The sequence below is a fragment of the Musca domestica genome, unplaced genomic scaffold (assembly GCF_030504385.1).
Source record: "Musca domestica strain aabys unplaced genomic scaffold, Musca_domestica.polishedcontigs.V.1.1 72, whole genome shotgun sequence".
NCBI lineage: Eukaryota > Metazoa > Arthropoda > Insecta > Diptera > Muscidae > Musca > Musca domestica.
In genome coordinates this window covers 3,066,137-3,072,136 of record NW_026712388.1, presented here as the reverse complement: position 1 = coordinate 3,072,136, position 6,000 = coordinate 3,066,137, and positions in this window count along the sequence as shown.

The window sequence follows — 6,000 nt, the reverse complement described above, 5'->3', positions numbered from 1 at the left end:
AATGTTATTTAGAAAATTTCATATCAATCGAATAATAAATGCGACCTGCATTTTGTTTACAAAAATGAACATGTGTTCCTGCTATATGAACATGTGTTCCTGCATAATTTTTTTGTCATAGGCTGTAGTACCGATTCCGAAATTTCAATACGAAATCTAAAACAATTCCAGGGAATCGTTATCGTTAATATTATCGAAATGCCGAAAAAAGGAGGTGGATCTGTATAGGTAATTTTTGGTCATGGGTTGTAGTACTCATTACGGTGAATAATGACGATACAATTTTCAAAATACCGTCTACAGTATTGTGGAGGGCATAAAAGTTGATTTTTTTAAGTTTTTTTTAAGAGTCTCCTGAACTATTATCTTGGATTTCTTATAGAATATTTTTAAGGGTCACCCTAGCTGAAAATTACATTTATAAAGATTTTTTCAATGCCCACTTTAGCCGGATATTAACTTAAAAAAAATCCAAAAAAAAATTCCTTCAGGTAAAATGCCACACTTTTCTTCTTTTTCGATACAAAATAACCCCCCTCCCCTATAATAACAAAAACATATTTCCCCCCTTAAACAAATGCCTTCCCCAAAAACAATGATCAACAATTGTTTCATTCGAAAAATAAAGAGCTAATAAGCGTTAAAAATAAACATTATTTTAACAGCTTGAAGGTGTTATCAAACTACAAAAATAAATAAAATATAAAACTAATATTTGAATTTCCCGAAGAAACTTAAGATAACAAAATGACAAAATTCACATCTGCTCACACGCACACACACATGCATATGTACGCAAACATATTTCAACATATGCATATTATGAGTGGAAGGAAGGAAGGAGGGCAGGCGCGTTGTTGGCATGTTCCATGGGAATAATCCACAAAAAGGTTATCACAGTCAGAGGCACTTCAAATGAGGATAAAAATTCATTGAAGTGCCGTACAATTTAGGGGAAGGGGCGGGAGATTTGAGTACTCCAATTGAGACCCTATGAACTATAAACACTAATAAAAGCTTAAACAAATTAACGCTTATCGGTGTGATAAATAAACAATGTTTGTTATCTGTCTGTGTGTGTGTGTGAGATTATTGTCACACAATGAACTCTTTATGTGTTCACACATACGGACACAAAAAACCACATTTGTTTCAAAAGCAAACTTTTTTTGGGGTCAAAATTTCCCATTTGAATTGCAAAATAAGGCAATCCATCTCCATTTGCATAACCCCTCTTCAATGCTTCAATCATGATATGGCACACATCTATTTTTGGAAACTAAAGTTCAACTACAAGGCCGTGGTATCATGATTTGATGATGCACAGTGGTACTGAAACCTTTCAAAATATTTATTCCTTGGAAAAAAATAAAAAAATATTCTTCAAAAATCCACGTTTAAAGCCTTGGATGGTGCTTGAAAAAATATTCTTCAAAAATCCACGTTTAAAGCCTTGGATGGTGCTTGAAAAAATATTCTTCAAAAATCCACGTTTAAAGCCTTGGATGGTGCTTGAAAAAATATTCTTCAAAAATCCACGTTAAAGCCTTGGATGGTGCTTGAAAAAATATTCTTCAAAAATCCACGTTTAAAGCCTTGGATGGTGCTTGAAAAAATATTCTTCAAAAATCCACGTTTAAAGCCTTGGATGGTGCTTGAAAAAATATTCTTCAAAAATCCACGTTTAAAGCCTTGGATGGTGCTTGAAAAAATATTCTTCAAAAATCCACGTTTATAGCCTTGGATGGTGCTTGAATAAATATTCTTCAAAAATCCACGTTTATAGCCTTGGATGGTCCTTGAAAAAATATTCTTTAAAAATCCACGTTTATAGCCTTGGATGGTCCTTGAAAAAATATTCTTTAAAAATCCACGTTTATAGCCTTGGATGGTCCTTGAAAAAATATTCTTTAAAAATCCACGTTTATAGCCTTGGATGGTCCTTGAAAAAATATTCTTTAAAAATCCACGTTTATAGCCTTGGATGGTCCTTGAAAAAATATTCTTTAAAAATCCACGTTTATAGCCTTGGATGGTCCTTGAAAAAATATTCTTTAAAAATCCACGTTTATAGCCTTGGATGGTCCTTGAAAAAATATTCTTTAAAAATCCACGTTTATAGCCTTGGATGGTCCTTGAAAAAATATTCTTTAAAAATCCACGTTTATAGCCTTGGATGGTCCTTGAAAAAATATTCTTTAAAAATCCACGTTTATAGCCTTGGATGGTTCTTGAAAAAATATTCTTTAAAAATCCACGTTTATAGCCTTGGTTGGTCCTTGAAAAAATATTCTTTAAAAATCCAGGTTTATTGGTCTGGTGGTCCTTGAAAAAATATTCTTTAAAAATCCACGTTTATAGCCTTGGATGGTCCTTGAAAAAATATTCTTTAAAAATCCAAGTTTATAGCCTTGGATGGTCCTTGAAAAAATATTCTTTAAAAATCCACGTTTATAGCCTTGGATGGTCCTTGAAAAAATAGTCTTTAAAAATCCACGTTTATAGCCTTGGATGGTCCTTGAAAAAATATTCTTTAAAAATCCACGTTTATAGCCTTGGATGGTCCTTGAAAAAATATTCTTTAAAAATCCACGTTTATAGCCTTGGATGGTCCTTGAAAAAATATTCTTTAAAAATCCACGTTTATAGCCTTGGATGGTCCTTGAAAAAATATTCTTCAAAAATCCACGTTTAAAGCCTTGGATGGTCCTTGAAAAAATATTCTTTAAAAATCCACGTTGGATGGTCCTTGAAAAAATATTCTTTAAAAATCCACGTTGGATGGTCCTTGAAAAAATATTCTTTAAACGTTGGATGGTCCTTGAAAAAATATTCTTTAAAAATCCACGTTGGATGGTCCTTGAAAAAATATTCTTTAAAAATCCACGTTGGATGGTCCTTGAAAAAATATTCTTTAAAAATCCACGTTTATTGGTCTGGTGGTCCTTGAAAAAATATTCTTTAAAAATCCACGTTTATTGGTCTGGTGGTCCTTGAAAAAATATTCTTTAAAAATCCACGTTTATTGGTCTGGTGGTCCTTGAAAAAATATTCTTTAAAAATCCACGTTTATTAGTCTGGTGGTCCTTGAAAAAATATTCTTTAAAAATCCACGTTTATTAGTCTGGTGGTCCTTGAAAAAATATTCGTTGAAAATCCACGTTTATTGGTCTGGTGGTCCTTGAAAAAATATTCTTCAAAAATCCACGTTTAAAGCCTTGGATGGTCCTTGAAAAAATATTCCTTAAAAATCCACAATTATTGGTCTGGTGGTCCTTGAAAAAATATTCTTCAAAAATTCACGTTTAAAGCCTTGGATGGTCCTTGAAAAAATATTCTTTAAAAATCCACGTTTGATGCTCCCTGAAAAAAGACACTTCGTACATCCCCCAATTCCACAGTACATCCTGTGTTTCACTCGGAATGAAAAAAAAAATGTGTCTATGACTTAACTAAATAACTGGTCTTGGTCCTGGATTGGTTTGATGTATTTTAACGTATGTTTAGGCATTCCAAAGTACATCCGGCCACTAAATCCCTTTATATGATGAACAATTTCATTACCAGGCCTATTCTGTGTTTTTATTTCATTTCATTGTTTTCGAACTCTTTCTTGCACTCCTCTCTCCTTGTCGTCAATGGAATTTTTCCAAACAAAATCCGGTAGCCAAAATATGCAACAAAAACCACTTTCCTAATATGGATGATAGATACATGGTAGAGGTGTCCATTCAACCTCCCGCACTTTGAGCGACAGCAACAACATTTCAATTTCTGTTTCCACACTCCAGTGCAGAGGAGTAGGACAAGACAACAACGATGCTGTTGATGATGATACCTTCTACTCAGGTTGGCGACTGACTAGTTGGTCGACCGGCCACTGTGCTGTAGTAGTTCTTTGTGGTTATTTTTTAGGTTGTATTCCTAGTTTTTCAGTGGCTATTGAAGTTCAAAATGTCAGCGGTCCCTGTGGTTTTATGTTTTTCCCGAAAAAAATACCATAGAAGCAGGAGTGTTAAAAACATGGGGTGGAATGAAAAAAATAGAGGATTTTCTGTAGGTCTTCTTTACATGGAAACCCTCATGTGTAGGTCTTCTGCAGATGGCAAACCTTCTGTAGGTCTTTCGTAGATTGGAGACCTTCTGTAGGTCTTCTGTACATAGACGAATTTCTGTAGGTGTTTTGTAGATGGAAGACCTTCTATGAGTCTTCTATTGATAGAAGACCTTCTTGAGGTCTTCTGCCGATGGAAGGCCTTCTGGAGGTCTTCTGTAGATAGAAGACCTTCTGTAGGTCTTTTGTAAAAAGATGACCCTTTTTAGGTCTTCTATAGATAGAAGACCTTCTGTTGGACTTCTATTGATAGAAGACCCTCTGTAGGTCTTCTATAGATAGAAGACCTTCTGTACGTCTTCTATAGATAGAAGACCTTCTGTACGTCTCCTATAGATCGAAGACCTTATGTAGGTCTTCTATAGATCGAAGACCTCCTGTAGGTCTTCTGCAAGTGGAGGACCATCTGTAGGTTTTCTATAAGTAGAAGACCTTCTGCAGGTCTTCTATAGATAGAAGACCTTCTGCAGGTCTTCTATAGATAGAAGACCTTCTGCTGGTTTCCTATAGATAGAAGACCTTCTGTAGGTCTTCTATAGATAGAAGACCTTCTGTTGGTCTTTTATAGATAAAAGACTTTCTATAGATCTTCTATAGATAGAAGACCTTCTGAGGGTCGTTTGCAGATAGAAGACCTTATCTAGGTCTTCTATAGAGAGAAGACCTTCTGTAGGTCTTCTATAGATAGAAGACCCTTTGTAGGTCTTCTATAGATAGAAGGTCTTCTATAGATAGAAGACTCTTTGTAGGTCTTCTATAGATAGAAGACCCTTTGTAGCTTTTCTATAGATAGAAAACCCTTTCTAGGTCTTCTATAGATAGAAGACCCTTGGTAGGTCTTCTATAGATAGAAGACCCTTGGTAGGTCTTCTATAGATAGAAGACCCTTTGTAGGTCTTCTATAGATTGAAGACCCTTTGTAGGTCTTCTATAGATAGAAGACCCTTTGTAGGTTTTCTATAGATAGAAGACCCTTTGTAGGTCTTCTATAGATAGAAGACCCTTTGTAGGTCTTCCATAGATAGAAGACCCTTTGTAGGTCTTCCATAGATTGAAGACCCTTTGTAGGTCTTCTATAGATAGAAGACCCTTTGTAGGTCTTCTATAGATAGAAGACCCTTTGTAGGTTTTCTATATATAGGAGACCCTTTGTAGGTCTTCTATAGATAGAAGACCCTTTGTAGGTCTTCTATAGATAGAAGACCCTTTTTAGGTCTTCTATAGATAGAATACCCTATAGATAGAAAACCTTTGTAGGTCTCCTATATATATAGAAGAGCTTCTCAAGGTCTTCTGTAAATAGAAGAGCTTCTCAAGGTCTTCTGTAGATAGGGGACCTTCGGTAGGTCTCCTAAGGATACAAGAGCTTACATAGTATTCTGATAGGGAGAAGATCTTCTGCGAGTCTGCTATATATAGAAGTACTTCTATAGGTTTTCTAGGCATAAAAGGCGATCTATAGGTCTTCTATAGATAGAAGACTTTCTGTAGGTCTTCTTCTGCTATAAAAAATATTTTTTCTCCACCCTAATATTTGTTTTATATAATTCAATACTAGCGGACATTACTCAACCAACAAAGCAGCAACATAACATCCAATTAACACAGCTAACTTTTCGGACAACAACATTTGATGATTTTAAGTGAAATTTTCATTAAACAAATATGTCAACGGGGATAAAATGTTGGTGTTGTTGTTTTCCACTCTTATTGCCACTGGAGTGGTGGGGATACCATCAACCACTTCGAAGCACACACACACACACCTTCACATACATATGTGGCAAATTTTGTTTGGCTCTCTATTCAAATATGAAGTTAATGACTTTGTTTGACCGACCAGGGTTTTAGCCTGATGATGATGGCCATAGTTTTGTTCACACCAT